The following is a 24,725-nucleotide window of genomic DNA, read 5'->3' on the forward strand; positions in this document are numbered from 1 at the left end:
CCTTCTCTACAACTCCTGGGTTTTTCCAAGGTACTGGAGTCTCTAGAAAATGCCTAGAAAGCTCCTAAGGCCCTGAGAGAAGGCCCGGCTCTTGCTGCCTAACCTAAATGAGTTCACTTAATGCATCCCCTGAGTCTTATTTTACTCAGCTGGTGTTTTCCTCTCAGAGGCTGCTCCATGGGATCCTGGTTCTGTCAACAATTGCTAAGGGAGGGCCTTCTATTGCGAGGAGTCCTGAATCTACTCCACCCTTGTTCTGCAGAGACCAAAAGGGAAAAAAGTTACCTCTTTCCCTAGGTAAAGGATTTTTCAGCTCGCACGGTCTGCAGTGTCCTGCTTTCCTAGAGAGAAGATTAACCGACCTGCTTCCAATTTTACTGTATCCTGTGGTTGAGCTGCCTCTGTAAGTAAATTCAGATTTCTTGGTATATTAAAAAAAACTTTCTTTTGTAGCAGGGCATCGAAGACTCTAAGGGAGCAATTCTATAACATAGTTACTAAAATGTCCATGCCTGTTGTACACGCACACGTTTAGAGTAGCAGCATATATGCACATATGTGTTCACAGATGCACATATATGCCATATTCTGCCTAAGTGCTATTCTGTAAATATATTTTTGTTTATTACAATTCTTGAAATACCACTTAAACTGATGCATAGACCAGTGGCATAGGAAGACCTGGCATTTTGGGTGGTCCAGAGTTAACTTCAATGGATCCTTCCACACCTCCCCCCTCTTCTCCCCCCCCCCCCCCCCCCCCCCCCCACTGCAGCCTTTTGAGATACACTTTGGAGAAGGTTCAGAGATGGAGGCAGATACTGGCCACTGGTGGAGGAGAAGGGGAATGTGGTGCTTTCTCTGGTGCCCACCTGTAGCTACACCACTGGCACAGACCAAAGTGGTATACAATCATAAAAGCCAAAAGAAACTAGAAAAAAGCGCCCATTGTAGATAAAGGGCAACGTAGATAGATTTTTTAAAAATACTGCAGTTAACATAAAAATGAAAACAACCAAGAATTAACTTTCATTGTCATTCATATTTTTCATTCTCTTAATAACTCAAGGGCATTCCATGCCCACATGCTGCACACCAAAGGCAAGAGTAACATTCTAATCGGATCGAAGATGGAAGAGCGTTCCATAGCTATAGTCCCGGTCTATATGTCAGACCTCATAGACTTGCCAACTAGGAACACAAAATGATCAGCACGTACGTTCTTGAATCTCCACTACCCCAGCTGCAAAGGACTTAAATATAAATCCACATATGCATCCAGCTTCTCCTACATAAGCGCGCAACTGTGGAACGCACTACCAAAGGCCATAAAAACAATGCATGACCTAACAATCTTCCGAAAACTACTGAAAACCAACTTGTTCAAGAAGGTATACCATAATGATCCATCCTAAATTCTAGATAACTAGACTCTACATGAACTAGACAAAACCAAACTCTTTACACTAGACTGATAACCTACGTGCTACTAATAAAGTTACGCAATACGCACTACCACTTTATTTCACACACCAGAAATGAACTTTCTATAGTTGATTGTCTAAGTTATTCACTTTACCATTTATGCACCTTAATGCAATACCACTTGTATTTCTCTATCCGGAAATGGCGATCGCCATGACGGAACAATGTAAGCCACATTGAGCCTGCAAATAGGTGGGAAAATGTGGGATACAAATGCAATAAATAAAATAAATATTTAGCTCTTTGGAAGAACATCCTAAATTGTCTTAAGAGTCGCATTACTGAATTTTCAGTCTGTTTGAAATAAAAACTATGTTGATTTAAGATCTTGTCTTTGGATATATTATGTAGTTCCAAAATCATGGCTATGCCCAGCTGATTTGGTTCTTGTTAAACAACGTTGTCCTGTGGGCCACTCATTGGAATGAGTATGTATGGCTTCTAGAAGTGGAGCTGGGGTTCTTGTACTATTTTGGTCTGCACTTAATTTTCACAAAATAGGTGAGGGTCATATTGATACTGCAAATGTCATTAGTGTGGACAATTTTTTGATATCTTTGTGTTGTCTACTGTCCTCCCAATACTCTCCAACTAGATTGTTCTTCTTTCTTGAAGTTCATAACATCTTTGTCAATAGAATGTTTTACCAAAAACATAAATCCTTGGTGATTTTAACTTTCCAATCAGTCCTACATTAGAGTATGACCATGTCTTTTTGAGGTTTTGTCTGCTTTAGGCTTCACTCAAATTGTTACACATATGACCAGACATACTTTAGACCTGATATTTGTTCCTTCTAGAATAAATACTTTTCATGATGTGAGTATCCTTCCTTTATCTTGGTGGGATTATTATTGTATTCATTTCTACATATCGTATTCAAATAAAGTGTATAGTTCGTATCAAGGGAAATCTACGAGACCACATATTAATATCAATCTTTTACATGAGAAATGGGTCCCCTTTCTCGATGATACTGAGGTAACAGTATCACAGTGGAATAATTCACCGTAGGAGACTCTAGATATACTAGCCCTGAAGAGAGGTATTTCAGTCTCCTACAATATGCTTTCTTTGCCGTGGTTTGCATAAGGATTGCACCAGTTATTAAGAGAACTTAAGATGAACTGAGCATAAATGGGTGAAAAAATAGGGATCCAAACAATCTTCAGGAAACTTCTTACATTAGTCATACCATTATATTATCATACAAATTTATTTCAGCAGAGAGTTTAAATTGAGCGGGGGGGGGGGCTACTTTATAATACGCATGTGTATGGAGTTTCGTGAAGCAATGGAAAGTTGAACGGGTTGAGTTTTCCAGCTACGGTGTGCTAAGAATATTTGTATTTTCGGAGATTTGGTGAGTGGCATTTATGTTATACATATTATCATTATAATTGATGACATATAAAAGTAATTGTAGTTGATTCTATACGCACAGATTGACAGCTCTTGATGACGCCAACTGAGCGAAACACAAATTTTGTGTCGGGCTGGACAATTACCTGGAGAGTGGAGTAAGAGTGCCTAACTCTAGACCAGCTAATGAACTGAGGACTTTGGGAAGACTTCCGTGGGTGCAAATTGGGATTGTGCGACGGGTAGAAGTGGACTGATTCGGTTTACCCGGAGGACTAGTGACTCATTGGAAAGGAAATTTTCACCACGGACTGACTCCTAAACATTGGACAAGGTTTTTAACATGTTATAGATGTGGGGAATGAATGAATGAATGTAGGGTTATGTTTTATATGTTTTTGATAGTTTGCTGTGCTTTTTTTAATAGAAAAATGATTTTTGAAGGAGGAACCTTTCCAACTCCTATCCCAAACACACTTTTCTCTCTCTTCTCTTCTTAGAAAGATCAAACTCTGCCTCTCCTCCTGCAAGCGCATCCTCAAACTGGAACTTTGCCAATAGGAGTGTCTGTCGTCCTTCTTATATATAGGAATCTAGCACCCTCAAAATTAGGGAATGTATTTAAGCGTCAATAACACAACCAAGTGGTAATATAAGGGGGGGGGAGGGGAGAACAGTCTGCTTATTGCCAGGCTTCCTATCTCAGTCCCAAAGAAAACATGTTGACCTCCCTTTTCCCAACCCATGATGCTCCTCTCTGTTGAGGTAGTAGAGTGGCCCTGGGTCTCTCTGGCATCAATACACAGTGTATAATATCTTTCTAGGAATGAAGCCAACCAATATGATTTTATTTGAATTATTAGATTTGATAACCTAGCTTCCACCAAGTAATTGATGTGTTTTATATAATTAGTAATGCAATAAAACAACAATTTAAAAAAGCCACACTCAAACAATATTAAAAAAAAATCAAACCACAAAATTATAAACACATAGGGTAAAAATTCTATAAAGGGCACTCAAAAATCGGCACTCAGTGCTGTTGATAATGGACACTCAAAGAGGAGCATTTGTTATAGAATAGCATTGAGTGCCGATTTCAGTGTCCAAATTTGAGCGCACGGACTCACGCCCGCTGAAACCAAGTGTAATTCCCGGCTCCCAATTTGAACACATCTCGATATACTATAACACTGTGTGCAAATTTTAGGCATGCCTCTGACCTGTACCTCCCATGGCTATGCCCTCTTCTGAGTTGCGCGAACATTGTAATATAATAGCGTGTAGCAAGATGTGTGCCCAAATTCAAATTGGTGCCAGTTAGTACCCCATTCTTGGCACTAATTGGCTCCTTAGCCAATTTAATTGGGTGCACAACCTGGATTGGTGCCCAATTTTTGAACAACATATATAGAATCTGGGGGCAATCCCTGTTGTGAAGAATAAAGAGGCTGGGAGGGCTTGTACAACTGCAAGCAGTTGGTCAGACTCTTTGGTATTCCTTTACTAATACATTTTATTTATTTATTTATTTATTTATTTGTTGCATTTGTATCCCACATTTTCCCACCTATTTGCAGGCTCAATGTGGCTTACATAGTACCGCGTTGGCGATCGCCAGTTCCGGTATGAGAAATACCGTGTGGCATTACGTCAGAGTCCATCAGTGACAGAGTAGATTGGTAATCAAAGAGGAAGAGTTAAGTTTTGTCCAGTTATGGTCTACGTTTCTTTGTGTTAAGTTGGATCGTTATGGTATGCCTTTTCGAACAAGTTGGTTTTTAATGATTTCCGGAAGTTTTGTTAGGTCATGCATTGTTTTCAATGACCAACCATCAGATCGTTATCTCAGTCCTAGCTAATAGAGAGTTGGGCTATGTGGTCAAAATTCCCCTCCCTCCACCATCAGATGAGCTTCAATGTTTAGAATAAGTGGGAGGGAGAGGTGCTGCTGTGGAGACTCTTGAGTAGTGAGCACGTGCCACGTCACTGATGTATATATCGATTTTTCAAATTTTCTGCTTGATTTTTAAATCGATATTTGGATTGAATGCTGAGGGTTTGAGTGAGTTACTGATATTTCCATCTGTAGGTAGGCAATTAGGTTTTTTAAGAACTGTGAAGTTGGGTTTCTCTTGTATAAAAAATATTTGATTCAAGCCTATTTTTGAGCTGTCTTTTCCTTCAGTTGGGGCGAGAGTATGGAATACACTGCCTTTAAATTTGAGGTTAGTTCCTTCTTATTGTTCTTTCAGGAAATTGTTATAAAGTTATCTTTTTGAACAATAATTTAAATTTGCTTTTAGTTGTGTTTTTAGATTGTTAATTTTCTCTGTATTGTTGGAGCCTTTCTGTTCCTTGTTTGTTGTAAACCACGTTGAATCCTTCTGGAATAACAGCGGAATAGAAAACTTCAATAGTGTAGTATGACATGAGTATGCCTAGCTGTTTTGGGCAGAAAAACTGGGGCAGGAGGAGGTGGGAGTGAGGGATTGATCCTAGGAAGGCAGGCACTGATGGACGGTTGGATTAAAGAACAATGAAGTCAACAAGAACACGACTGGTTGGCCAAGTGCTTTCTTTTCCGGCCAGGAACTGTTACAGCAGAGAAGATGACGTGGTAATTAACTATGGACCGCCAGTATAAAGGGACAATCTATCTTACAACATGCAGTCAACTTTGTGGGTTATATGGGACGTGCTACCAATTTTTCCGTTTCCAGAATTCTTATCGATGGCAATTCCGTTCGCAAGCTTGATCCAGCTTGGTATTGCATTGGAAAAGACTTAGAGGTCCTTTTACTAAGGTGCGCTGAAAAGTGGCCTGCATTGGTATACAATAAGACTTATATGGAAATATAATGTTTGATTTCTTACAGAATATTTCTAAAAAGCAAGGAAAAGACCTCAAAACGCCCCACCGCTTACTTTCAATTTTCAGCGGCTTTAACTGGGGGCGTGGTGTTCATCACTGGTCAAGTTTTTTGACTTCACGGAAGTGTAATTGAATACGCTGAGCTGTTTTTCCTGCATCGGCAGTGGATTACAATTGTAGCAGAAGCCTTGCTTCATTCTCTTTGAGCTTAATATTCATATATCTATATATCACAAGACTCCTGAAGAAGGCATCTGTAGCGCCGAAACACGGCTGTGTTGAGTCGAGTGTATATTTAAATAAAGAGATTGTTCCTAACCTACGTCGCCTACTAGTGTTGTTCAAGAGCCTACTCCCCCTTTCCTTAGAAAAACAAAGTCACCAGACTAAGGTAGAAAAAATCATTTTATTTTCATTTTAGTGTTTAGAATATGTCCAGTTTGAGAATTTACACCTGCTGTCTTATTTTGCACTGGGTATACTGGACCTGTAACAGCTTACAGAAATTATTTATAATGAAAGAAAATCACGTTATTTTTTTCTCCTATACTAGTATAATATTTTCAATTATGTCTGTCTATATGCGCCATGGCTGGTATAAGGAGTGTGGCTAATGTGGGTGTGGTTATAATAGGGGTGGAGCCATATGTGGTGACCCCACCCATAATGAGTACCAGCTCCTTTTTGTCTACAAAAAAAAGCACTGGTTATCTCTATCATGAAGGCCCAGTGTTTCTTTTTTTCTGTTTCTGTTTAAACTGTTTTGAATACAATAATTGTTATAACTTGTTCTTTATAAGAATTTGTTTCTTTTAGCTCCATTAAGCTCCAGCTGCAAGTTTTAAGGTAGCTGAATGCTATGAGGAGGTATAATTTGTGTGACAAGAAATCTCTGTGCAGACGTGTTTCCATTCTGTCGACACAGCCGCAGTGATTAAATAGTTAATAGCTTACCCCATGTCACCCGGAGAACTAGGCACCGTTTCCCAAATTTTTGGGAGACCATCCTGTGAGCAACCCTCGCACCTGGCTCACGTTTGTGCAGTTTCCACTTCGTACAATGTTACTATAACTTACATTTTTTTCCCCTCTGGCGACTGCAGCACCTTAGGGTGTGACAAGCAGGCAGCTGCCACCATGCATAATCACGTTAATTAAATTAATTATGGCTTTGCTCTTAAGTACTGGCATATAATATATGTAAATTTAATCCCAATCAACAGTGGTTACCTAGTGGTACTGTGTAACTCAATAACAATGTAACTTATTTTTTAATAACTTAATTTTTAAATTTTTTTAAAAATTTTTTCATAGATCCTGTCTCAATTTTATTATTATATTTATATTGTTAGGAAATGAGATTTATTCATGTTGTTAAGAGATGAGATTTGAAAGAGGGAAAGTGTCTGTGTACGTCAGCGGTCTGAAACTTTTTGTACTGATGGACTCGCTGAACAGTCACTCTTCACTGGGGAAAAACACCTCTGTTTTCATATATCTCTTTCTCTCTATAATTCAGAGTGTCTCTTTTTCTTAATATATTTTTAGCAGCGAGTATAGCTTAAATAATGGATTCTGTCAGCTTCATAAATAAATTGTTATGGAGTCACACAGGCTGTGGAGGAGTGGCCTAGTGGTTAGGGTGGTGGACTTTGGTCCTGGGGAACTAAGGAACTGAGTTCGATTCCCGCTTCAGGCACAGGCAGCTCCTTGTGACTCTGGGCAAGTCACTTAACCCTCCATTGCCCCATGTAAGCCGCATTGAGCCTGCCATGAGTGGGAAAGCGCAGGGTACAAATGTAACAAAAATAAAATAGATACTATTGGAGATTCTACATGGAATGTTGCTACTACTGGAGATTCTACATGAAATGTTGCTATTCCACTAGCAACATTCCATGTAGAAGGCTGCGCAGGCTTCTGTTTCTGTGAGTCTGATGTCCTGCACGTACTTGCAGGACGTCAGACTCACAGAAGCAGAAGCCTGCGCGGCCACATTGGTGATCTGCAAGGGCCGACTTCTAGTAGAATAGCAACATTCCATGTAGAATCTCCAATAGTAGCAACAGTGGAGGAGTGGCCTAGTGGTTAGGGTGATGGACTTTGGTCCTGGGGAACTGAGGAACTGAGTTCGATTCCCACTTCAGGCACAGGCAGCTCCTTGTGACTCTGGGCAAGTCACTTAGCCCTCCATTGCCCCATGTAAGCCGCATTGAGCCTGCCATGAGTGGGAAAGCGCAGGGTACAAATGTAAAAAAATAAAATAGATACTATTGGAGATTCTACATGGAATGTTGCTATTCCACTAGCAACATTCCATGTAGAAGGCTGCGCGGCCACATTGGTGATCTGCAAGGGCCGACTTCTAGTGGAATAGCAACATTCCATGTAAAATCTCAAATAGTAGCAACAGTGGAGGAGTGGCCTAGTGGTTAGGGTGGTGGACTTTGGTCGATTCCCACTTCAGGCACAGGCAGCTCCTTGTGACTCTGGGCAAGTCACTTAACCCTCGATTGCTCCATGTAAGCCGCATTGAGCCTGCCATGAGTGGGAAAGTGCGGGTACAAATGTAACAAAAAAAAAAAACATATACAATGCACTTTGCCTCTCAAACGGTTTCAACCAAAGCATAAGCAATACACTTATCTTAAAAGTAAGAGATAGGATCTATAAAAAAAAAATTTAAAAATAAAAAAAAAATAAAAAATTAAGTTATTAAAAAATAAGTTACATTGTTATTGAGTTACGTATAGTACCACTAGGTAACCACTGCTAATTGAGATTAATTTTCATTTTTCGAGTGGTTAAGTTCTTTCTTTTTGGAATATAATATACGTAAACCGCTTTGATTGTACCACAGAAAGGCAGTGAATCAAGTCTCATAAACATAACTGATAAACAGATGTAGGGAGTTAGCACAGCTGCCAGGTATTGAGGGCTGCCCTTGTAAATAGCCTTGTGAGGAAGACCAAGATTTTCATGTTGAATTCAATAGGTAAACAGGCAGCCGATGATGCTGAAGTAAAAGAGGAGCAATTTGATCAGTCCTTCGTAAGTACAGAAGTACATAAGTGTTGCCATACTGGGAGAGATCGAAGGCCCATCAAGCCCAGCATCCTGTTTCCAACAGTGGCCAATCCAGGTCACAAGTACCTGGCAGAAACCCAAACAATAGTAACATTCCATGTAGAACCCCAAAGAGTAGCAAGATACTAGAATTCTAAAGAATAACAAGATTCCATGCAGAATTTCAAAGTGTAGCAACATTCCATTTAGAACCCCAAAGAGTAGCAAGATTCCATTCAGAATCCCAAGTACATAAGTATTGCCATACTGGGACAGACCGAAGGTCCTTCAAGCCCAGCATCCTGTTTCCAACAGTGGCCAATCCAGGTCAAACACCGATGGCACTTCATGTGGTGTCTTTGACCGATGACCCACTTGTTGCTTTGTATCTGCACTTGAAAGCTAAGTTACTCTTTCGACTTTCACCTGCTATATGGATCCCGAGCTGATTCTGTCGAGCTTTTAGCATCTTTTCATTCATTTTGGAACTAAAAGGGTTTTTGCCTATGGTGATATAATTCCCAGCAGAAGCTTACTCAACCCTTGTTATTACTAAATGACTACTTGGGTTGGAGGTTGGGTTAAATTCAGAGTCTTTCCCCTGAATTCCCTTTAAAACAGATGCACTCCACAGAATCTCTAGTCTATTGTTGAAATTAATATTTTTTGCCAATAAATGAGAGAGTTTTGTTTTGTTGTAATTTATATATAATACCCTCTCACCCTCGAGTTGTGACATGTTACAATAGGGAGGAACAGGTAGCCAATCCTCCTGTCTTCCAGCGTATACATGTTGAGGTTCATAAGCCTGTCCCTATAATTTTTGCATTCAAGACCGCTTACTAATTTCGTAGCCACCCTCTGGACTGACTCCATCCTGTTTATATCTTTTCGTAGGTGCGGTCTCCAGAACTGCACTCAGTACTCCAAATGGGGCCTCACCAGAGACTTATCTTTTGTCTTCTGGGCATAACTGGGGGGGGGGGGGGGAAAGGGTATTCACCAGTTTACAATTGTCCACTCCTTCCCACTGAAGAACACTGGGGTCCAGTGTGTGTGTCAAATTGGCACTACCGCCCAGCTACCGTGTGCCCCGAGCGGGAATTCCATTTTTGGCACACGCCCAAACACACGGTAGAAAATATGTTCTATTTTCTACCACAGGGCCCTTACCTGGCGGTAATCGGCAGTTGGCGTATGCACTGCACACTTACCACCCGGTTAGAGCTTGAGACCTCACCGCTAAGTCAGTGGGTGGCGTTAGGGTCTCAGGGCGAAGATGGACGTGCGCAGGTTTTCATTTTGCCAGAACGTTAAAAAAATCCTCTTTTTTTTTTTTCCAGGCGCGCTCAGGAAATGGACCAGCGCATATCCAAAACACACGCCTACACCAGCGCAGGCCACTTTTGAGGACGCCTTAGTAAAAGGGCCCTTAGGTGTGGATCTACTTTATTCTTTACCCATAAATCCTTGGGTGGGAAGCAGGCTGTGTGGATATTGACACTGCCTCTAGGTCTCCTCTCATTGGCCTGTACCACTGTTGTTGTCACGGTGGGTGTGGCTGGGAACAGGGCCACCGAGAGACAAAGCTGGGCCCGGGACAAACACCCCCCTGGGCCGGCCCCCTTCCGGGCCCACCCCTCTCTCCAGACGGGCCCGCTCCCCCCCTTTCTGGGTTGGCCCACCACTCGCCCCGCTTACTTGTCCAGCACTCCTGCTCCAGGCTGTCACTGTGCACAGCAAACTTCCCCAGGGCCCGGCGCTAGCATTGTTCTCCTGTTCCTGTGCGCGGCAGAGACCTTCCTTCCTTTCTGCTGCGTCCAAAGAGGCTGTTTGTACCCGGCAGGAAGGAAGTACTCTGCTCTGAGGCGCTGCTGTGCACAGGAACAGGAGAGTAATGCTAACGCCAGGCGGGCCCCCCTTGGATGCCGGGCCCTGGGGAATTTTGCCCCCACTGCTCCCCTCTCGGCGGCCCTGGCTGGGAAGTGAGGTGGAGGGAGAGCACCACGGTCTGTCTGTGATTACATCCCTGTGTAAATCACTCTTGAGACAGGAGTGGTGTTTCAAAGAGAAAATCTATACTGAACTGAACTAAGGTAGTAGAACAGCTTTCATCCATTCTTTTGTGCATATGTTGATATTAAGCTTGAACCACCTTTCTTAAAATACAAAACACTCCTTAAAACTTATCTTTTTTTAATCAAGGCTTTTCCTGATGTGGTGCAACCAAGAATAGATTGATAAACAGCAATGCAGTATCGCTTTCTGTGTGTTCTGTTAGCACACCCTCCCTCCTTTTTGTGGTTCAAACAGGGTAGAAGTTGTTTTTTCAAATATGTCCCTAGGCCTCATCCTCCTGATGCCTCCCATTTCTCTTCATTTTATCAGGTTTTTATTCTTATTGTAAACTGCTTTGCTGTTATGATATGGGGTATATTAAATAAATGTGACATGCAGAAAAGCATGTCAAGCTCTCGGCCCTCTTCTTCCTTAAGCTTATGGATTTCCTCTCATTCTGGGCAGCTGTCTGCTCCTTGGGCTCCTGGATACCTATCAGGGCTCCCGAGTGCTACGTGGTTCTTTCAGAGGTCAGTGACTCTCTCTGGATCTCTGAAGCTTATATCTCCCGTTTCTAAAAACCTCCACCTTGCGTTGACTGGATTCTGGTCCCCAGGAGCGCAGGACACTAATGAGAAGCTGATACAGGGATGAAACCTGATTTAGCATTTCTCGTGGAGCTGTTTCTGAGGTTGACCTCTTCCCCCCCCCCCCACCCCCCACACAAAAGGTCCTGCAAGTGACTATCTGCTAAAATGTTGAAAAAACATTTCTCATGAGAGAAGAAGGACTCAGCCAACATTATCAGCGAGAGGAGAAACTGCGTTGTCCATCTGCTGTTTGAGGGCCATTTTGAACAGCAAGATGCCTGTGGAAGAGAGTGTACATGCATAAGGAAGGTACACTTTGGGATATCCTTGACAGGCATCAGATGAGGCTCATAAATCGCTAGTTTTGCTAAGGTATGTGGCCAAAGGGGTGTGCCCAAAAGGAAGCGCCCCTTAGGAGTACCGTGGGGGGGGGGAGCAGGGAGCAGATTGAATAGCAGAACTGTACGGAGAAGTATTGGTCCTGGGTAAGAGGAAATTAAATCAAAACAGGTGACAACATCTACTCCCAATGATAAGGACCCATGGATAAGCATGTGACATGTAACTCAGCCCCCAAGGGCGGTGCTTCTTCTCAAGGAGGACCCTCTCTGAGCTCCACTGAGAGGACATCGCTTCCCCCACCAGAGGTATCCTTGCATCCTTAAACCGATGCTCCAGCTAATGTCTCAGCCCTCGAAGTGGGGAATTTGGCTGAACTGGCATCTCGAATTGATAAGGCGAGTAGGCCTTCAGTACCCAAGGTTGCCTCTTTTCCTGTTGCTTTTGAAAATTTGCCAGGGCCTATTTCTAACTCTCAGAATATTTCCCTAGGAGACATCTGGAAGGTGGTGACAAGAACTGAGACTAGGATTCAGGGGGAACTGTGACTCAGCTGTGTAACTTTACTCCAGAGACTGCTTCAAAGGTGGATGAGTTGCTGTTTTTAAGTCTTCCTCCGAAGAGAAGCAAATCCTGAAGGTGCAATCACAGCTTCTCTCTTTGCAGTCGTTGCGTGTCTCTGATAATCTAGCTATCCATTACCAAATGTAGACATTAGAGAATTCTATTAAAATAAAGGACTTTAAGTTTCTTAAGTTTCCTGTTGCCTGTTTGTTGTCTGTGGAGAGACTTTTGATGAATAATTTTAAGGGGATTCTGAACATCCTTAAGTGTAATGAGATAATGATTTCTAATTAGTGCTATATTCCTAAGAAGATTTGGCTGGCAAATGAGACTGAAGGGGAATTAAGATTCTTCGGCTGCAGGAGGGAGCTTTGATTTGACAGGGTCCCCAGAGAATTCATCTGATGTGATACTAACAAGAGCCTGCCCTTCTGGTCACATTTACTAGCGAGAAAGATATGAATGTAAGAAAATAAGAGTTGGCCCCGACTGGGTCAGTCCAAGGGTCCATCTAGCCCAATATCCTGTTTCCAACAGTGGCATCACCACCCATTCCCTGAAGAAGTATTTCCTCAGATTACCTCTGAGTCTATCCCCTTTCACCCTCATCCTCTGCCCCTTCATTCCAGAGCTTCCTTTCAATTGAAAGAGACTCTGGCTCCTGTGCATTTATGTCATAATGCCGTTGTATCGCTCCATGGTGCGACCGCACCTTGAGTATTGTGTTCAATTCTGGTCGCCGCATCTCAAGAAAGATATAGTAGAATTGGAAAAGGTGCAGCGAAGGGCGACTAAAATGATAGCGGGGATGGGACGACTTCCCTATGAAGAAAGATTAAGGAGGCTAGGGCTATTCAGCTTGGAGAAGAGACGGCTGAGGGGAGACATGATAGAGGTATATAAAATAATGAGTGGAGTGGACCAGGTGGATGTGAAGCGTCTGTTCACGCTTTCCGAAAATACTAGGACTAGGGGGCATGCGATGAAACTACAGTGTAGTAAATTTAAAACAAATCGGAGAAAAGTTTTCTTCACCCAACGCGTAATTAAACTCTGGAATTCGTTGCCGGAGAACGTGGTGAAGGCGGTTAGCTTAGCAGAGTTTAAAAAGGGGTTGGACGGTTTCCTAAAGGAGAAGTCCATAAACCGCTACTAAACGGACTTGGAAAAATCCAAAATTCCAGGAATAACATGTATAGAATGTTTGTACGTTTGGGAAGCTCGCCAGGTGGCCTTGGCCTGGATTGGCCGCTGTCGTGGACAGGATGCTGGGCTCGATGGACCCTTGGTCTTTTCCCAGTGTGGCATTACTTATGTACTTATGTCACCCCTGTTTCTCCTTTCCTCCAAGGTATACATGTTTAAAGCTGCTACATCATGTGGAAAGACTTCCAGGCACAGGTTCCACCAGATCTGACACCTCCCTAGCCCAGAACGCTCTGTGTATATGGTTTCCTGATGCCAATCCGCACAATAGCTCATCTGTCTCCCACTCCAGCGCTCAAGGTTTATTAAGATCCTCAGTGGGAACAAAATGTAAAGAGCCATCACTCCTGCACCGCTCTCTGCTGCGGCAGCCCTTAGTGAGTACAGAAACAGTTGAGGCTGCTCCAGGGTGTTAAAAACACAGAATGAGTGGTTAATCCAGAGAGACGGTGTGAGCGAACACAGGGAAATATACAGATGAAAAGGAAAAATGAGTCTGAGTATGTTTGGAAGTATGAGTGAGTGGCGAGCATGCATGCTGAACAAGTGTGACAGAGTGTGTGTGCACAAGTGAGGGTCAGAGAGTGAGTGTATATGTGCACGAGTGTGAAAGGTTACAATAGACCAGAGTTTCACAAAACATCACTGCTAAAAGGCTGGAAGGGACAGGTTTTTTTTCTACACCTGTTCACACTCTGAGCCTGAGGGCGAAAGCAGTGGAATCATGTCTTTCAGAAATCTTCCAGTCCCCTTTTATTCAGCTTAATTTTTTTTTTAATTCTCTGAAAGGATAGGACCAGCGAAGCTGTCACGTTTCCCAGAATGTCTAAATCTGTTTCTACTAACGCTGGGTGGTTCATCAGCAAAGTATGCAATGAAATGAAAACAATAAAGCACACGAACGGGGCAGGAACGAGCTGACGCAAAAACAAAGCAGGTCCCCCCCAAAAGGCTTAGCTGGGGGATGGTAACGAAAGAGAGAGGATGCAGGGCGTGTGGGTGCAGTGGGAAGAGTCTGTGCTGCAATTTTGATAGAGCGTCGAGCTTCTGAGCAATCAGTGTCCATTGTCAAGGCTTTATATTAAGCGGCCATTTTGTTTAAAGTGATGTGAACTGTAGAAATGGCAAAGACTGTGGCAAACTGTAGTCGTATCTTGTGCAACTTGCCCACGAGTGTCCCCTTCTGTCTCACCCTCTTTGCCAACGCCAATATGTGGGGAACTGGGAGCAATTTTTGTACCCCTCTATGATTCAGGGCTGCCGAGGGGGAAGCGGGGGGGGGGCAAAATCCCCCCTGCCCAGCCTCTAAGGGCGACCCGGCACCGGGGCTTTTCTCTCTTTCCTGCTCCTAACAGAACCCAGGTGATTGCGCCCCAACAGGAGCAAGAGAAAGAAAACTCCGGTGCCAGGCCCCCTTTGGAGGCTGGGGAGGACCCAGAGGAGCAGACACAGCAGGCTGGCAAGGGTCCCCTTGTGTGGCTGCTAGGGCCGCCGAGAGACTAAGCCGGGCCCTGGGCAAGGCCGCCCCGCCTCCACCCCCCGCCGCTGCCATCCCCCCCCCCCATCGCTCCCCCTCCCGCTGCTGCCCCCCGTCACTCCCCCCACCGCTGCAGTTTCACCTGCCTGCCTCCACGTCTCTTCTGGCCTTCCCTCCCTGTGTCCTGCCCTCGTCTGATGTAACTTCTGGTTTCCGCAAGGGCGGGACACAGGGAAGGCCAGAAGACAGGTGATCTGTGACTGCCGCTTTGAATGCAGGGGGCCTGGAGCCGAGGACGGTAGGCAGGTGTGACCGGGGACTGCAGCACCAGCAGCCTGACCCTGGCGCCGGGCCCGGGGAATTTTGCTCCCCCTCTCAGTGGCCCTGGTGGCTGCAGTACTCACACTGCCCTTAGTACAGTGCCATCCAGTCTGCCCAACAAGATAAACTCATTTTACATGGTATGTGATACTTTATCTATATACCCGAGCTTGATTTGTCCTTGTCATTCTCAGGGCACAGACCGTAGAAGTCTGCCCAGCGCTGTTCTTGTTCTAAAAGTTCTGATGCTAACGTCGAAGCTCCCTAAAATTTACACTTCAGCCCATCCATATCTATTCAGTCATGATCATAGACCATAGAAGTCTGCCCAGCACTGGTTTTGCTTAGCAATTACCGTTGTTGCCACCCAATCTCCACTAAGATTGTGTGGATCCATTCCTTCTAAACAGGATTCCTTTGTGTTTTTCCCATACACCTTTGAATTCCGTTACCATTTTCATCTCCACCACCTCCCGCGGGAGGGCATTCCAGGTATTCACCACCCTCTCCGTGAAAAAAATACTTCCTGACATTACACCCGAGTCTGCCCCCTCTTCAACCTCAGTTCATGTCCTCTAGTTCTACCACCTTCCCGTCTCCGGAAAAGGTTCGTTTGCAGATTAATACCTTTCAAATATTTGAACGTCTGTATCATGTCACCCCTGTGACGCTCATGTCTGTATCAATATTGCACGTTCATGCCAGGACCGTAGGCGCATAGTCGGTCTGGGACCCTCAACTGAGTGCATCATTAATGTAGCTGGCAATGAACCCCAAACTAACCTGGAGTGGGCTCCACAATTCTTTAGCTGGCGGGGCTTGGGGGATCTTCGCCAGCTAAGTTATTTTTATTTTAATTTTGGTGGTGTGAATGAGGGGTAAGGGGAGAGAAGGGAATGCCTAGTGTCTTTTCACGTCGGCCGCGCCAGAAAGTCACATCACTAATTCACGCTGCTAAGCGTTCCTCCTCCAGGTGGACCATTTCTTTGGTGGAACCAGCAGCTAAAGAAGAGAATTTATTTGTGCTTTGGACTCTTAGAGTTGGGGGGGAGAGCTAACTCTCAAGCCCCTACGTCTACAGGTGATGTTTACCTCTGTCGCACAGCCCACCTCCAAAAAGGCAAATCACTCCAGTGGATTTGTGTTCCATACTGTCGTTGCTTATAATTAGAAACAGAGACCTACCTCTTCAAACAGGCCTTTTCTGTTTAATATTTGAATTATGTGGATACGCAGGCAGCTTCTGGCTTGTATGCTGCCTTGAGAAAATTGCTTAGTGACTCATTGTTACTGCAGGCGAGAGTTAGTTATTTTTGGAGGGACTGCTCTGGTATGTTATGATTTGGTGAGCGCTTGGTTTTTATAGGTATGTTTTTTGATTACAGTTTGATTGTGCTGCCTTGATGTTTTTATTTTTATTGTTTATGACATGTGTACAATGTAATTATGTATGTTTTTTTTTTTGTTCCCTGCCTGGAGCTGTAGACAGTGTAGGTAATAAAACTTTGTAAATAAATAATATAAATATAATTTACTTGGTGTTGTAAAACATTAATGGGCCAGCTGTTTCTTCACAGACATCTCATGGAAGATAGCAATGAAGAAAAATCATGATAAAGATAGTTTCAGAGGCTGGGTGTCTTCTTCGGTATTCTCCTTCCCTTACTTCATACACTGGTAGGCTCTATGTGTCATGGAAGATAACAATGAAGAAAATTGTAATAAAGATAATTTCAGAGGCTGGATCTTAAACTCGCCAAGTCTTCTTCGGTATTCTCCTTCCCTTCTTTCATTGGTAGGCTCTTCTTTTCAGTCAATCTTTTTATTCCTTCTAGGTGATTCTTTGCTAGAATCTTGCATCTTTGACTCCTTAGAAATCTGTAAAGATACTCTTGTACATGCTTTCATAGCTGCGAGGCATCAATTTGGTACTTTCTCCACAAAAAAAAGTCAATATAATATAAAGTTGAATATCAGGCAGTACCTGGGTAACTTCCAACAGCTGCCTTGTGCTTGGATATAGCAGAATTAGAAAAGGTTCAAAGAAAGGCGACCAAAATGATAAAGGGGTTGGAACGCCTCTCGTATGAGGAAAGGCTAAAGAGGTTAGGGCTCTTCAGCTTGGAAAAGAGATGGCTGGGGGGGATATGATTGAGGCAGTGGCATTCCTAGGGGCGCTGACACCCGGGGTGGCGCGAACCCCCTCGTCACCCTCCCCACCCCGGCGAAAGAACCTCCCCCGGGTGCACGCCGCTGGGGGGGGGGGTGCCGCGCGCCGGTCAGCTTCGTTGTTTCCATGCTCTCTCTGCCCCGGAACATGCTCCCCCCAGCGGCGTGCACCCGGGGCGGGCCGCACCCACCGCCCCCCCCCCCTTAGTACGCCACTGGATTGAGGTCTACAAAATCCCGAGTGGTGTACAATGAGTAGAAGTGAATCGATTTTTTACTCGTTCCAAAAGTACAAAGCCTAGGGGTCACTTCAGGAAGTTACATGGAAATACTTTTAAAACAACTAGGAGGAAATATATTTTCCACTCAACAAATAGTTAAGCTCTGGAACTCATTGCCAGAGGATGTGGTAACAGCGGTTAGTGTATCTGGGTTTAAAAAAAGGTTTGGACAAGTTCCTGGAGGAAAAGTCCATAGTCTGCTATTGAGATAAGCAAGGGGAAGCCACTGCTTGTCCCTGGTATCAGTAGTATGGAATCTTGTTACTCTTTGGGATTCTGGAATCTTGCTACTCTCTTTGGGGTTCCAGAATCTTGCTACTCTTTGGGATTCCGGAATCTTGCTACTCTTTGGGATTCTGCCAGGTACTTGTGACCTGAATTGGCCACTGTTGGAAGCAGAATACTAGACTCAATGAACCATTGGTCTTACCCAGTATGGCTATTCTTATGTTCTTATTTAGTACCGATACCCGGATAGGGCTTAACACTGAATATCCGGCACAATTCAGCCAATGGCTGGACTCCTCTAATGCTCAATATCTAACTGCATGTCCTCTTCCTCGGCTACCTAACAGCTGACCAAAGGCAGAGTTTCTCTCTGGCAGGTACAAAGATAACACTCTCCTTATGACACAGCACCTCTCTCTCCTGCTTCCCCCTTACCCAGGTTAGCTTGGTTGAGTCTACATTCAACGGGATCTGAGGCTTTGTTCGTTAAGCCACAGCCTGGTTCTTATGAGGCGCAGGGACTTAGGTGATTGGGAAACATCCCCTTTTCCCAGGGGTTTGCACCTGGACTTTCGAGTTTCCTAGGGGAGGGCAATCCCACCTGCTAACACTTCTTTCCCTAGGTAGAGGCAGCGCACACCAAGCGAGTGAGTGAGGGTCCGACAGAGTCTGCCCTTCGCGGGGGCTGTAGCACACTCGGACCCTTGACCCAGAAGCGTCCAGGTAAAGGGGCATTACAGTAATAACATTAAACAGGGACTGGGGCAAGTGGTACCTCTGCCAAAAGAATTAATACACCCAATCAGTCATCAAATACAGCTCAACACTAGTGACATAGTAACATAGTAGATGACGGCAGAAAAAGACCTGCATGGTCCATCCAGTCTGCCCAAGATAAACTCATATGTGTATACCTTACCTTGAATTTGTACCTGTCCTTTTCAGGGCACAGACCATATAAGTCTGCCCAGCAGTATTTCCCGCCTCCCAACCACCAGTCCCGCCTCCCATCACCGGCTCTGGCATAGACCGTATAAGTCTGCCCTCCCCTATCCTCGCCTCCCAACCACCAACCCCTCTTCCCCCCACCTGCTCTGCCACCCAATTGTAGCTAAGCTTCTGAGGATCCATTCCTTCTGCACAGGATTCCTTTATGCATATCCCACGCATGTTTGAATTCCGTTACCGTTTCATCGCCACCACCTCCCGCGGGAGGGCATTCCAAGCATCCACCACCCTCTCCGTGAAAAAATACTTCCTGACATCTTTCCTGAGTCTGCCCCCCTTCAATCTCATTTCATGTCCTCTCGTTCTACTGCCTTCCCATCTCCGGAAAAGATTCGTTTGCGGATTAATACCTTTCAAATATTTGAACGTCTGTATCATATCACCCCTGTTTCTCCTTTCCTCCAGGGTATACATGTTCAGGTCAGCAAGTCTCTCTTCATACGTCTTGGAACGCAAATCCCATACCATCCTCATAGCTTTTCTTTGCACCGCTTCCATTTTTTTGACATCCTTCGCAAGGTACGGCCTCCAAAACTGAACACAGTACTCCAAGTGGGGCAAAGATATTGGAGCTGAATGTTCAAGGGGCAGGAGGGGGAAAGTTGAAACCAGAGCAGGCCTAATTTAAACTTGTCCAAGTAACCCAGAGTTATCTGGTTGCCTCTGGCTGCCTGCATGACAACAGGCTTTTGGCTGGTGTTAGGCTTCACCTCTCTAAATGCCCATTTATATGTCCTAATCCCAGTAAACTCTGAACAAATTTCAGCATGTTGGGGCAGAAAGAAGGAACTGGTTTCGCTGCAGGAGCGGGGTGGATGTGGGGAAGCCTCTTCAGGCCAGCTCTTAGCCAACATAACATTGTTCTTTATGTGTGCTCACCAGAGGTCACGAGATCAGTCCAAACATCAAAATCAAACACAGGTGAAAGCTCTGAAAGGATGTGGCTCTTTCTCTTTTTTAAGCAATCAAGGGAAGAACACAATACATTTCTATACTTTGTTTTATTTCATACCAAGAGAACCAAGCAGAATTGCCTAGATACAGTCATGAGCAGCTTCCGTATTGCACTCATTAAAAAAAACAACAGCAATCGTAGGAGTTGACGCTGTGGGTCCTGTGGGTGCTCGAGCACCCTCAATATTGAGAAAATTCCTCGTAAGTGTCCAGGGAGGGGTTATTTCCGTTATTTATTTATTTATTTATTTGTTACATTTGTATCCCACATTTTCCCACCTATTTGCAGGCTCAATGTGGCTTACAGAGTACCGTAAAGGCAATCGCCTAGTCCGGTAGAGGAACAAATACAATTAGATGTTAGGGTGGAATAGGGTAGGTAAGATTCAGGTACATTAGGGGTTGAAGATAGGAAGGGTTAGATAATGTCCAATACGATCTTTGGTATAGATGTGTTGCAGAGTTGAGGCATTTATGTTGGGTCGGTAGGGTATGCCTTACCAAACAGGTAGGTCTTTAGTGATTTTCTGAATTTTAGGTGGTCATAGATTGTTTTCACAGCTTTTGGCAGTGCGTTCCATAGTCGTGTGCTTATGTAGGAGAAGTTGGACGCATAGGTTGTTTTGTATTTGAGTCCTTTGCAATTTGGGTAGTGGAGATTCAGGTAAGTCCGTGATGAACTGGTTCTATTTCCGGTTGGGAGATCAATCAAGTCAATCATGTAACCTGGGACTTCACCGTAGATGATCTTGTGGACCAGGGTGCAGGATTAGCACCCCCAATAATTTTGAAAAGTTGGCTCCTATGACACCAACAAGAGCAGCGATTCTTGGCTCCATCCTCTGGACAACCCAACCAGTTGGATTTTCAAGATATCCACAAGAAGCATGCATGATACGTATTTGGATAAAATGGAGGAAGTGCATGCAAATCTCGAATGCATATTCATACTGCAAAATCCCACTGGCTGGGTGTGTTCAGGGCAAGATTAACCCGTGAGTGGACAAAGAAGCATCTTAGATTCGCCACCATAACATAAATACATTGAGATTGATAATTCAGCATGGTTTAACTGGGTAGGAGAGGCCAGTGCTGATACTCAATCTCGGTGTAGAAGCCAAAGCAGGAGCAGAGGATGACACAATGATCAAATCCACCAGGGAGGTGTAGTTCATAGTGGATTTATTAAAACACCAAAGCAAGAGGACCCGAGATGGGCTGTGTTTCAGCGGATGCAACCGCCTGCCTCAGGAGTCACTATGCGCAACTTGGGACACTGAGACAACTAAGAGCAATGTCTGGTGCAGAAGACAAGGCCAATAAAAGTAGCAGCCTTCACAGTGTTGCAGTGTGGACAGTAACACACCGTGGACAATTCACTGGTCAACATTAAGCTAGAAAGGATTCGGTCATTGTATCTGAGACCTTACCGCCAGCCATAGACCTAGCGGTAAAGAATTTGAGCGGTAATGACCTGTGCGCGTCCGAAAAATGAAATTGCTGCAAGAGCCATGCGGTAACTCCATTTTGGTGCAGAGAAGGGCGACAAAGATGATACAGGGGATGGGACGGCTTCCCTATCAGGATAGGCTGAAGAGGCTGGGGCTCTTCAGCCTGGAGAAAAGGCGGCTGAGGGGAGATATGATAGAGGTCTATAAGATAATGAGTGGAATGGAACGGGTCGATGTGGAGCGTCTGTTTACGCTTTCCAAAAATACTAGGACAAGGGGGCATGCGATGAAGCTGCAGTGTGGTAAATTTAAAACGAATCGGAGGAAAGTTTTCTTCACTCAATGCGTAGTTAAACTCTGGAATTTGCTGCCGGAAAAGGTGGTTAAGGCGGTTAACTTAGCGGACTTCAAAAAAGGGTTGGACGGCTTCCTGGAGGAAAAAGCCATAGAATGTTATTGAATGGACGAGGGAATAATGCAGTATCTCTAGGATGGTTAGGATAAATTGCTTGTTCTTTTGGCCGCTGTCGGTGACAGGGTGCTGGGCTCGATGGACCCTTGGTCTGTCCCACCATGGCGATGCGTATGTACTTATACACATTGTGTGCGCATAGAGGCTTATGCGGCTTAGTAAAAGGACCCCTAATTCTTCCCCCACCCCCCTAGTCTTGCTGTTAGCATTACATCCATATTAGTTCTGTTTTCTACATGCACCATTCAGGTCTCTCTGACCCACGTTGCCTAAACTCCTGCACTATTCTCCTAAGACGGGGAGGGCAGTGTGGGAGGTTGGGCACTGAGCCTGAGCAGTTCAAACCTTCCGAGAGTCCTGTGGTGCCAGAAGAAAATGGAATAAGCTGTTTGAGAGGTGGCACAGCCGACAAATCTACGGGGTAAAGAGAAGAAGGATAAAAAAAAGTAGGGAAGAGTCATGAAGATGTTGGAATTGGAGACAAGATGGTGAAGGCTGACTTGCAGGGAAGGGATGGGGATTGAAACTAGCTGGGATGGCGTCAGAAGACAGTGTGATGGGTAAAGGAACTGGGTAACAGCCAGGGATTGAGACTGTGCAAGTAGAGAATGACAGGTGGACGGGGACCCGCATTAACCGCGGGGATGGAGACGGACACAGGGCCCACAAGGACGGGGCGGGGACAAACTTTGTCCCCCTGTCACTTTCTACTTTGAAACCTGGACTGTTATTTATGTTTGATTGATGCAGACGACAATAATTTTATTTTTTGGAAAAACAAGCAAACATGCTGGCCACAACTAGAGTGGAGGAGTGGCCTAGTGGTTAGGGTGGTGGACTTTGGTCCTGGGGAACTGAGGAACTGAGTTGGATTCCCACTTCAGGCACAGGCAGCTCCTTGTGACTCTGGGCAAGTCACTTAACCCTCCATTGCCCCATGTAAGCCGCATTTAGCCTGCCATGAGTGGGAAAGCGCGGGGTACAAATGTAATAAAAATAAAATAGATACTATTGGAGATTCTACATGGAATGTTGCTATTCCACTAGCAACATTCCATGTAGAAGCCTGCGCGGCCACATTGGTGATCTGCAAGGGCCGACTTCTAGTGGAATAGCAACATTCCATGTAGAATCTCAAATAGTAGCAACAGTGGAGGAGTGGCCTAGTGGTTAGGGTGGTGGACTTTGGTCCTGGGGAACTGAGGAACTGAGTTTGATTCCCAGCACAGGCAGCTCCTTGTGACTCTGGGCAAGTCACTTAACCCTCCATTGCCTGCCGCATTGAGCCTGCCATGAGTGGGAAAGCGCGGGGTACAAATGTAATAAAAATAAATAGCAAAATTTGCATGGGGGATGGTGTACATTCCTGCTACCAGCACATCTTCTAAGAAGACATCTTCTGTTGAAGGAGGGACTATGGAAGACAGGAGAGCTAAACTGAATCCTGAGATTATTGATGACTTCTTAATTATTCATCCACAGATTAAAAAATCATAACAGTGCTTCATAGGGCATATTTCTCCCCTCTAAAGCATACAGAACGGGTTGTATTTCGTACCCCTGGACATTTTAACAAGGTGGATTAGGATTTCTTGGGGTAGTAGAAATCAGCTATTGATGGGGTTGGAAGGGTAGAGGGTGGTGGTGGTGGTTGGAGGGTTTATTATAGCTGCTAGTTGTTATTGTTGCTTTCTATTTGTAATTTATAAACAACAGTTGCACAGCAAATTGTTCCTTTTCATACTTTAATAAAAAGATTTAAATATAAAATCATAAGTGTTCGAGGCTTCAGCAGATGAGAACAGAACCTGCGGGGATGGGGCAGGGATGGGGACAAGGCCTGCAGGGATGGAGACGGGGCGTGCAGGAACGGGGTGGGTACAGACAGTGGCGTAGGAAGGGGGGGCGGTGGGGCGGTCCGCCCCGGGTGCACGCCGCTGGGGGGGGGGGGGGTGTCGGCTCCGCTGGTTCCCTGCTCTCTCTGCCCCGGAACAGGAACCAGCGGAGCCGACGCAGCTCCCAGCGACGTGCACTCCGGGCGGAATGGCCCTCCCGCCCGCCTGCCCCGTTTTCTATGGTAGTGGTAAGCGCTCCGGAGGGGGGGGTGCGCCCGCCGAGGGGGGGTGCGCCGTGCTGCACCTGGGGAGGGTGCGCAGCAGCGACCCGCCCCGGGTGTCAGCCGCCCTCGCTACGGCACTAGGTACAGAGACAGAACCCACAGGGATGTGACAGGGACAAATGTTATCCCGGTGTCATTCTCTATGTGTAAGGGAATATGCAAATTATTATTATTATTAATATTTATTGCATTTGTATCCCACATTTTCCCACCTATTTGCGGGTTCAGTGTGGCTTACAATACATTGTGAATGGTGGAAATACGGTTTGTTACAACTCGGTTATGGATTACATTGTGAGTGGTTATGCGAAAACAAAGTTAAAGTGTCGTTAAGGGAATAGAACAATGGAGAAGAACAATGGAAAAGAAACAGCGGGAAACTAATAGGGCAACTGAACAGTAGTAGAAGAACAATTTTTCTATGAGTAGAGGTATAAATGTGGTAAAAATTCCGGGGGATGGGAATTCAAAAGAGAATGTATTGTTGCATTACTAATAGTGTGTGCGGACTTAATGTGTTTTGATTCTTTCAGTAAATTTGATCAAAGAGATGGGTTTTTCAATGATTTGCGGAAATTGGTTAGTTCATAGATCGTTTTCAGGTTGCGTGGTAGTGTATTCCAGAATTGCGTGCTCATATAAGAAAAGGTTGATGCGTGCAGCGTTTTGTATTTTATGCCTTTGCAATTGGGGAAGTGAA

At 44.7% G+C, this 24,725-nt stretch overlaps 1 protein-coding gene across 4 annotated transcripts in view; it reads left to right on the top strand.

The window, feature by feature from the left end:
- Positions 1 to 382: 382 nt before the first annotated feature.
- The window catches only part of LOC115457792 (cornifelin homolog), a 48,282-nt gene continuing 23,939 nt past the window's right edge, over positions 383 to 24,725 (top strand). The window contains exon 1 of one of the 4 annotated variants that reach the window (XM_030187396.1): positions 383 to 403. The gene's annotated coding sequence lies outside the window, so the exon portion shown is untranslated. Of the gene's footprint in view, positions 404 to 1,863; positions 1,914 to 1,946; positions 1,987 to 20,141; positions 20,185 to 24,725 lie in introns of those variants that run through there. The other 3 variants (XM_030187393.1, XM_030187394.1, XM_030187395.1) reach the window with 3 other exon arrangements.

This window comes from Microcaecilia unicolor, chromosome 14 (genome assembly GCF_901765095.1).
Source record: "Microcaecilia unicolor chromosome 14, aMicUni1.1, whole genome shotgun sequence".
Classification (NCBI taxonomy): domain Eukaryota; kingdom Metazoa; phylum Chordata; class Amphibia; order Gymnophiona; family Siphonopidae; genus Microcaecilia; species Microcaecilia unicolor.